This window comes from Triticum dicoccoides, chromosome 6B, assembly GCF_002162155.2.
Source record: "Triticum dicoccoides isolate Atlit2015 ecotype Zavitan chromosome 6B, WEW_v2.0, whole genome shotgun sequence".
Lineage (NCBI taxonomy): Eukaryota > Viridiplantae > Streptophyta > Magnoliopsida > Poales > Poaceae > Triticum > Triticum dicoccoides.
In genome coordinates, this window is record NC_041391.1 from 240739232 (window position 1) to 240749749 (window position 10518).

At 45.1% G+C, this 10518-nt stretch overlaps 1 pseudogene; it reads left to right on the forward strand.

Annotated features, from left to right (window-relative positions):
- The first annotated feature begins 2551 nt into the window (after positions 1–2551).
- LOC119326370 lies at positions 2552–6683 on the forward strand (annotated as a pseudogene).
- Positions 6684–10518: the final 3835 nt, after the last annotated feature.

Below are 10518 nucleotides of genomic sequence, written 5' to 3' on the forward strand. Positions count from 1 at the left end.
CGATCGCTCATCTCGGTGGTACCCAAACATTACGAAGGGAAACAGAGAGATTACAATCCCATCTCAGTGAGACCGAGATCCCTATCGGTGAGACCGATTTGCCTAGGGTTTGTGGTAGTGGCTATGACATCTGAACTCGGTGGCGCCGGATAGAAAGAATCGGTAGGGCCGAGTTTGACTTTTGGTTTAGGTCATATGTGGATGTGAGAAAGTAGTTGAGGGCTTTGGAGCATATCACTAAGCACTATGATGCAAGAAACTCATTAAGCAACACCTCATCCCTCCTTGATAGTATTGGCTTTTCCTATAGACTCAATGTGATCTTGGATCACTAAAATATAAGATGTAGAGTCTTGAGCTTTTGAGCTTGAGCCAATCCTTTTGTCCTTAGCATTTTGAGGGGTCCACTTTTCTCATCCATGCCATGCCATTCATTGAGCTTTTCCTGGAATATTCATCTTGGAATAATGTTAGCTCAATGAGCTATATGTTGTTAGGAATTACCAAAACCACATAGGGATAGTTGCACTTTCAACTTCCGTGATGATAATTTTGGTAATGTCATGGAACACTTCTACGACAACACATGTATGACTATCTTGATTCTGTCATAAAATCGTCATGGATGTACATGCATGACAAAAAACACGACCTACTGTGACAAACACGTATCATCACGGAAGTGTATTTTTTTGTAGTGTAACATGTTTTATTGTCAAAAAGAAGGAGAAAAAGGACTCCACTTTGGCTTAAAAGCCAAAGAAGCTCCTAAATAGGGGCTTTTGGCTTTGGCTTTTGGACCAAAGTGTGAAGTCGCTAACTATTCTCCTAACAGTGAGGCCAGCGGGCTAGACTTCATATAGGAAGACACGGGTATTTTTTGAGTCCAAAATTTTCCGTAGAACGGAAAGAGCCACTGACGCCCAAATCTTGTTGCCGAGGTCAACCAGAGAGGGGACGCCCTAGATGAGATGAAAAATCTTCCATAGAATGGAGAGAGAGAGAGAGAGAGAGAGAGACTCTGGCGGGCAAATCCCGTTGTCAAGGCCAGTTGGAGGGGCGCGTCCTAGATGAGGCCTAATTGGAGAGGGAACATCCCAGATGAGGTTGACGACGGTGGGTGCGGAACAACTCAAGTCTTGTCAGATCTGAGTAGCATGTGATTCATGTGCAGCGCACCCTCTAACGATGCTACAAGCCAGGATGGGATGCAACAAAGTTTGGTGATGCTTCACGTGATACGAAAGTTGTATATGCATCACATGACTCTATCTATGGTTTGGTTATAAAGATGGTGACAACACATTTTGCTTGTGTGGATTTGGAGTTTTTTCTTTTGATTATTTTATGGATTTGAAGTTAGAAGGTTTTATTGTAAAAAAAAACAAGACAACATGTTTGGCATCTAAAAAACAACATGCCTATTGTCTTTGATGGAGGCTCGCCCTTGTTGGAAGGAGTAATAAGGAGGATCGTGGCCGAGGGGAATGGTTGGCATCAAGCGGGACGTGAGTAGTTGTAGTAGGAGTTGTGTGTGGCAGTTGGAGCCACGGCTCTGGGTGTTCTTAGGACTTTGGGTTCTTAGGCCTATGTGGACTTTGGTTTCTTTACACCAAATGTTGATGCCAAATCTAGTAGACCTTCTTGGAGTACACGCCAAGTCCTCGGTGAAGATCGATATGCATTGGTCATAGGCCTCCGTGTCGTTCCCCATCAACGGGCCATCAACTCGGCCCATGGACTAGGCCAGCTGGGCTAGGACCCCCTAGTCCAGGACACCGTCAGAGCCCGGGGAAATTTATTCTGACGCGACGTTGTTGTAATAGATTCAAGAGCGACTCCCTCAATCCTAACCCTACTGAGAACCCACCCAACGTACAGATCCAAGGTTCCCCCTCCGTCCTACCACCTGAGCGGCCGACAGAGGGAGATGGAACCAGCGACAACGTTGGCGGCACACAAAGGTATCTGCTTGCCTGGCTAACCCCAATTGCTCGGCCCCCATGACGAGGTTCTTGGAGTTAGAAGGTACTCCTATGTAACAGAGAAGGTAACATGTTTTATTGTCAAAAAGAAGGAGAAAAAGGAGTCCACTTTGGCTTAAAAGCCAAAGAAGCTCCTAAATAGGGGCTTTTGGCTTTGGCTTTTGGTCCAAAGTATGAAGTCACTAACTATTCTCTTAACAGTGAGTCCAGCGGGCTGGACTTCATATAGGAAGACGCGGGTATTTTTCGAGTCCAAAATTTTCCATAGAATGGAAAGAGCCACCGACGAACAAATCTTGTTGCCGAGGTCAACCAGAGAGGGGACGCCCCTGATGAGATGAAAAATCTTCCATAGAATGGAGAAAAAAACAGCCTGCCTTTTTTTTATATAAGAAACAGCATGCCTGATCGTAAGTTACGTGGAACCCAATCCAACCGAACCGACCCAGCGGCCTGCCAGCCTGACTCAGATAAACCCAATCCGTACCCCTAAATAAAACCAATCCGTGTTCGGGTCGGGTCGAAAACCCTAAACCCAGATGGATCGAGACCGTCTTGTCGCAACCCCGCAATCGAAGCTCTGCTCCCTGCTCCCGCGAAATCTCAGTCTTTCGCCTTCGAGCTCCAGCCAAATCACGCTCCTGCTCCCGCGAAATCGAGCTCCTGCTTCCGCCGAATCCAATATGCCGCGACACCGCCGCTGCAGCCGGCTGCGCCGTATCGTCGGCGGCGTCTCAGTCGGAGCTCTCCTGCTGTTAGCCGGAAGCGGAGGCCATAACGCCTACTCGGGCCGCCCGGTCTTCTCGCTGCCCCTCGGCCTCGGCGCCCCCTTCCCGCTCGTCGCCGACAGTTCGGCGCCCCCGCCCTTCCCGTTCGCTGCCGACTTTTCACCGTCGCCGTCCCCGCAATCCCAATACTCGCCCTTCCGCCTCAGCGATGACAGCCTCGCGCGGCGCCTGCTGCCCCTCCGCCTCCGCGCCAGCCAATCGCCGCCGCTGCAGGACGCGGATGCGGTCCTCCTTCCCGACCAGGAGGTCCTGATCCTGGACGACGCTGAGCCTACCGGCAACGCCATCTGTGCCTTCCAGGGTGGGGCGTCCTCCCCGGCGAGATCGCTCGGGAGGCTGCCGGCGTCCGGACTTCAGGCATACGTCTGCCGCCTTCCCGACTCAGCGCAGAGCTTCCAGCAGCTCCAACCGCCGCTCTTACTCCACTCCTCCACCTCCTCGGCCTCCGCAGCTGCTCCAGATCCCCCTTCTCCTTCTCCGGGCCGCGCATTGCTTAACTGGACCAGCGACCCGATAGTGTTTGACTCGGCTCTTCTTGACGGAGGCGACGTGCTCGTCTTCGCTAAGGGAATCAACCGCCGCCAAGGCCTTCAGTGCCTGTATCGCTACAGCGACGGCGCCGATACCATGCTGGCAACTACACCGGCAATCACCTCAGTACAGCAAGTTACTCGTTGCCCCTCGCCGCAGACACCTGTCAAGTCAGGAGGAAGCACCAAGATTCTTGTCACACTAGGGGTCACCGGCGAGGATCCCGTGCCCTCCCTTGCAACCTTTCGTCGACAGCAAGCTGAATCTTCTTCGCTGACTCCTCACAAGAGTTCAATTTGCGCCTGCACAATGGGACGCAACATCTCCAAGTTTCTCAGGGAGTGGGCACTCTACCATAGTGCGATCGGCGTGGATCAGTTCTTTATCTACGACAATGGCAGCGAGGACAACCTGGCAGGCCTAGTGGCGCAGCTCATATCCTCCGGGCTCAACATCACAACCGTGCCATGGCCTTGGACCAAGGTCCAAGAAGCTGGTGTGTCTCATTGCGCGGCCACACAGCAAGCTTCGTGCCAATGGATGGCTGTCATAGATGTCGATGAATTCATCTTCTCAACAAGCTGGGCAGGATTAGAGAAGCCATCAAAATCTTTGCTAGAGCCCGTCATTTCTGTTGATGATAGCGTTGGCCAAATATACCTTGCTTGTTATGATTTTGCCCCCTCGGGCCAAACAGCACATCCACCAGGAGGGGGTCTGCCAGGGCTACACTTGCCGGTTGAAGAGCCCGCAGCGGCACAAATTCTTGGTCCGTCTCGACGCCGTGGAACCATCCCTCATGAATGTGGTCCATCATTTTAAGCTCAAGCCTGCTTTCAAAAGCATCTGGACCGCGTTCGCACGTGTTAACCACCACAAATACCAGGCTTGGTCGGAGTTCAAAGTCAAGTTCAAGAGGCGCATGTCCGCTTATGTGGCTGATTGGAAAGATCCGATCAACCTCGACTCAAAGGACCGGGCTCCTGGCTTAGGAGTTGATGACACCGAACCAGAAGGCTGGGCCCAAAGATACTGTGAGGTTAAAGACAATATCCTTCAGCTGTTAACTGCAAGATGGTTCGGTGTCGGATTTGGGAACTCTCATTAGCTCCAGTCAGATCAGGTAACACACACTGGTAAGATCTACCACCTCTCCCCCTCTTTTACATAGTATTTTCTGTTTATTTACACTAACAAAACGTAAATCAAAACCGCTAAGTTTTCCAGAATTAAAAGTTATCTCTTAAATTCGATGGTATACACCTTTTAAATAGGCTTTAGTTTTTTTTGTGTGTTAAAAATAGGCTTTAGGTTGATGGGGAAGCACCACAATACGTGTGTGTTGCTCAATGATGAACATACTCCCTCTAGTCTAGTTCTGAAGAAGCCCCCATAATGCAACTTTTACTGTTTATTTTTGTGAGATATTAGTACTATAAAACTCTGAAATTATACTTTATGAGAGTCAACCTTTATTTTTATTATACATTACTGTAAAACTCTTCAAAATAATACTTTTCTGAAAATACTTTATGAGATAACCTAAACATGGTTTTCACATATCCAATGCAAAAATATTATGAAATATAGGGAGTCAAAGTTTGAAGAATGTTTGTTGAACCTATGCCTAAAACCTGCAACTTTTTAAGAACTAGAGGAGGGGGTATATTAACCTGAGAGCATTTTCCCTATCCATAGTTATCAGTGTGTTTTTGTTATTCAAGTTCTTGCTGTCCTCCTTTTTCTATGTTGAACTTTTAAGAACAGATTTACATTCATTTTGCCTTGATACTCAGCATGTGACATGGTGCTTTAATATTGGTTCTTTTGCTAAAATTGGATGACTTCTTTTCCTTGAATGATTTTGGCTTAACAGTTGGGCTTAGATCAGTTGAATTTGTAATGATTAGCTGGAGCACGAATGAAGCCTCATTATTTATTTATTTTTATTTTGGGTCTGGGTGGGCTGGATTACTAGTCAGTGAAAGCTTCACCCAAATGATTTCAAATCTTATTTGTTGATTGAGGTCCATTTCTTAAATATCTCTATTGGCTGCTCCTTATGGTTGTTTGGCTTCAATTCTGAAACTAGTTCATTGAGATGCTGGTCTACACTTTGTTGGCTTTTCCTTAATAAACGAATCTTGGTTTATGAATTATGATGCATTTAAGCTTTGGCTTATGTGGTTTTGTTCCAGTTTTGACTTGTTTTAATTGGCTGGAAACATCTTTGGAAAAAGTCTTTCTTGATATGGAACTCATACATCAAAATGCATCTCCAATGGAGAATGCGACATTGTCAGACTGAACTTGCAAGGTGAACATGTAAACCAGTGTATTGAAAATTACCTTTGCTTCATGGTCTCTACTGATCCAAAGAAACGGGTTCAGCATTTACCCATGGGTGAATACTGGTACAACAGTTCTTTTCATTCGTCTCTCCAAGAGACTCCTTTCGAGGCCTTATATGGATATCCACAGCCACAATTCAGTGAGTTCTCAATGGTAGGCACTACTGACAGTGAGGCACAGACAACAACTGCTGTCAACACTGAAGCACAATCTCTTAATTGCCCAGTGGCTCATGAAAAAATATGCAGATCGCAAGCTAGTCGGAAGGACTCTCGCAGCAGGTGACATGGTTTACTTGAAGCTTCCGCCATATCATCTGAATGCTTTCGGCCTTCGCTCTCACATCAAGCTGCAAAGGAAGTTTTAAGGACCATTTCGAGTACTGTATCATGAGGGCTATGTTGCATATCACCTGCATCTGCAAACGTGGGTATCCACCCAGTGTTCCACATCAGCTAGCTGAAGAAACACATCGGACCCAATGTAGTTCCCTGTGCTGATTTACCTCTAGGTGATCCTGAACAGTGTACCAGAACTGAACCTGTTATCGTACTTCAGACCCAACAGATCCCTCGCAACAATCGACCGGTTGTCCGATGGCTTGTACAATGGGAGAATTTTCCACTGGATGACGCAACTTGGGAAGACGTAGATTTCATGAAGCATACATTCCCAGCCTTTTTCAAGAAGACAGTTGAAGCATGGCGTCGTCAATCTTCAGCTTCTTGAAGACAAGATCGCGCTTGCAAGGGGGCATTGTCAGACTGAACCTGCAAGGTGTTCTAGTCTTCAGTTAACTGTACCAATTGAACGGCTGGGGATTCACGATGGAGAAGAAGATCGGACGGCTTGCATTCGCTCACCGTCTACCTCTAGCTTATTTACTTTTCACTGTTGCTTTTCTTACCTCTTTATTCTCTCGCCAACCACGGCTGTAACAGAACAATGTATGCGCTATATGGGATAAGCCCCGATCAATCAATAAAGCACTACGCGGCCTCCCAAGGGAGGTGAGATGCTTCTGATATTTCATTTTATGACTTCTTTTCTTTGAATGGTTTTAGCTTAATGGTTGGGCTTATATCAGTTGGATTTGTTATGCTTAGCTGGAGCACTACATGAAGCCTTTTAGTTTTATTTTATTTTTGGTTTGTGTTGGCTGGACCAATAATTCATGAAAGCTTCACCCAAATTATTTCAAATCTTATTTGTTAACTAAGGTCCATTTCTTAAATATCTATTGGCCGATCCTTGGTTGTTTGGCTTCTGTTCTGAAACCAATAATTCATGAAAGCTTCACCCAAGTGAAGTCGTGATTTATTTTGAAAGATTTTTTTTTTGAAAGAAAGAAGTCGTGATTTTGGTGACATGTTGGTCTGCACTTCCCTTTAGAAAATGAATCTTGGTTTTCTATGACTTTAAAGTTGTTGTCCAATTCAAAAAGAACTGGTTCTACATCTCCTATTCGTTTTCCTTGTGCATCCAAACAACAGAACTGTGCCATATTTAATTCCAGAGGAGTTGAAACCCAACTTAAACATTCAAACGAGGTTCAAGCTTCATGAGAGGCCGGGAAGTGAAAATCTCTCCCATTTTTTAGGAGAAAGATCTGACTGATGAAACCGCCGGATCCTCTACCAACGCTGCGCTGGTCGGCGACCTTTTCCACCGCCGGGCTAGATGGTTCGCCGGAGTGGCAAAGTGGCTCACTATTCCTAGATCGACCTGGCCTGTGTTTCCTCCGGAACGGCGACGGAAAGATCGTCGAGGGGCGGCATCTCCGATCAGGTGAGAGGATCAAGAGCGGAGATGAGGTGGTGCTTCTCGACTGCGTCGTGCGTGTCGGCGTTCGCGTCTTTCCGGATCGGCGGCGGCTGACGCTAGCTCCAGGTGCCCTTTCGCCGGCCTCGCGGTCACCCTCTTTGTCTTCCTCCTCGCCATGCTCGGGATCAAGATTTCAAGCCTTAGCTGACGTCGGGGAGGAGACGGGTGAGGTCTCGGATGCCGGGCGCTTAGCGAATGAGGTGGTGGACGCTGTCCTCTCCAGGGATGATGTTCACGGATGCGATGATACCCCGGAGGGTTCCTGGTCATTGGTGCGGCCCAGGAAGAAGAAGTCGGACGCAGAGCTCCTGCAGGAGTTCTGGAATGACGTGGGATACCCCACACCGGCGTCCAGGGTGTGGGAGAAGGGCAGCGGCAGCTCATCCGGCAAGGAACAATCAGATTCTCCTCACGATTCTTTGTTGCCGTGCAGGAATGAGACTACTGCTGGTCCGGTTGCTTGGCCGGAGTTTCCACGGCCGCCGACGGTGCCAGCGCGTCAACGTCGCGGGGTTTGCATCCGGCCATGGAAGGGACCGCTCCCGCGCCCCAGGATAACGCCGCCGGTGGCGCTGGCTGCATTCCTGCCGGTTTCCCAGACGGGTGCGTCGGCGGCGGTGGTGCAATCTCCATCGGAAGAAACGGCCGCGCTTTCAGCGGCAAGCGATGATTGCGCTCGCGGTCAAACGATGGAGCGTCGGTCTCCAGCTGCCGGTGATCGCGCTTCTGTTCGGATCATGCAGACTCGGCCTTCGGCCTTGTTGCAGGATCGTGGGCCCTGCCCGAGCGTGGCCAATCAGGCCTTGCGGTTGGGCCGTACGATCAGGAGGGTGGACCTGTTCCAGTACGAGGAATCGGGATGGGGAGCTCCTAACCGGGAGCACCTATGTGCCGCTTACTGCGGCAACCAGTCAGGGCTTCGCACAGGGCGCCCCCCAACTGGGCCGGCCCAGACAGGCAGCGAGCGGTATAAAAACGAAAGAAAACGCAAAGCTTCTGCGAGGAATCGATCTCACAACCGCGCACTTGTTGAGCGTGGTACCTAACCACTACGCCTGATTGAATACTATAAAACTAGTAACATCACCAGATCCGGTTAATTTTTCTTTTTTTGATTTTTTATTGCGATTTCTGAATATATTTTTAAATGTAAGAACGTTTTTTAGGAACACACACGAGTTTCAAAATTTTAAGCATTTTTTTGAATATGTAATCAAATTTAAAAAAAGTAACAATTTTGAAGTTGTGGACAAATATTGAAAAACCGGAATGTTTTTTAAAATTATGATCAATTTTGATAAAACAGAAAAGTTTTTTGAAAATGTGAGCAATATTTAGAATTGTTAAAAAAACTAAAAACAGGAACATATTTTGAATTTGTGAACAAATCCTGAAACAATATGAACATTTTGTTAAATTCCGAACAAAATTTCACAATCATGAACATATTTTGACAAAATGAGATCATTTTTTGAATTTGTGAACACTTTTCAAAAAGAGGAGCATTTTTTAATTTGTGAACAAATTTTGACAACGGGAACATTTTTTAATTTGTGATTTTTTTCAAACGGGAACATTATTTTAGAATGATGAACAATTTTTTAAAGATATTATTTTGTTAAAGAAAAACGTACCAAATAAAATTTGTAAAACGATCATTTTTTTAAAATTGCAAACAATTTTTGAAACGTGAACAAGTTTTGCAACCTTCCAAAAAAGTGTTCTCGACCTGAAATTTGTTCAAATATTCAGGAAAATGGTCTATATTTTGAAAAAGTGCGTATACATATTTTGAATTCCTGAACATTTTCATAGACAAGAACATTTTTTTGCCTAGGCGAAGAAAAAAATTGAAACTGCAGAAAATGATTTTGAAAAACATGAAACTTTTTTGAAGTTGCGAACAAATTATGAAATTCTGAACAATGTCTTAAAGCACGATTTTTTTGGAATTTTTGAACAAATATTTAAAATGAGACATTTCATGAAATTATGAACATTTTTTGAAACAAAGCAAACAAATTTTGCAAGTTATGAACAAAATTTGAAAACAGAAACATTTTTTGTAAATATGAACAAAATTTGTAAAATGCGAACATTTTTGCAAAAAAAAAAGAAATCTGAAAAAGAAAAATGAAAATGAAAAGAAGAGAAAATCAGAGAAAAAAGTAAAAGAAAATAAACAGAAAGAGGAAACAAGGAGAGAAAAGGAAAAAATAAATTAAAAAAATCCGGTTCAGGAACCTTCTAGAAGGTTTCCAAAACCGTACAAAACCGACTGGGAACCTTTAAAGGTTCCCAAAACCGGGAACGCTGAAAACGCGCAGACGGGCCGGCCCAAAACCGAATGATCGCCTGATCGCCTGTGCGAAGTAGCGTCTGTTTGCCGCAGAGAGCGGCGAATAGGGAATTCCCTCCTAACCGGCGCCTTAAGCGCCGGTTCAGGCAGCTGGCGCTCACACTCCGAACCCATGGGCCGGCCCACCGCGTGCAGTAGAAGGAAAAAAGGTCTCGCGAAAAGAACACACAACCTGTGAGCACCAGCGACTACAAGGAACGCGAACTATTTAAGACCAATCCATCATCGCTATTTATTAGATTTGCGAATTATTAAATTTTTTAATGTATTTTTCGTTTTTTGTTCAAGATTACAAAACGTGTTCATAGTTTTCAAATCTATTCACTTTTTCAAATTTTGTTCAACACTTTAAATTGTTCAGTGTACATCAAAAAATGTTCAATGGGTATTTAAATGGTTTTTCAGCGCATATCACAAAATTGTTCAATTTGTAGTTAAAAATTGTTCAGATTATATTACAAAAATCTTCAATGTATAAAATTTGTTCATCTTATATCAAAAAAATGTATAAAATATTTTAAATTATTTCAATGTATATCACAAAAATATTCGCTGTGTAGTTAAAATTTGTTCATCGTATACCAAAAAAATGTTCAGTGTATATTTGAAAATCTCTAGTCGTATATAAATTTTGTTCATGTTCTCAATAATTGTTCACGTCTTAAAAAGTTCATGTAAT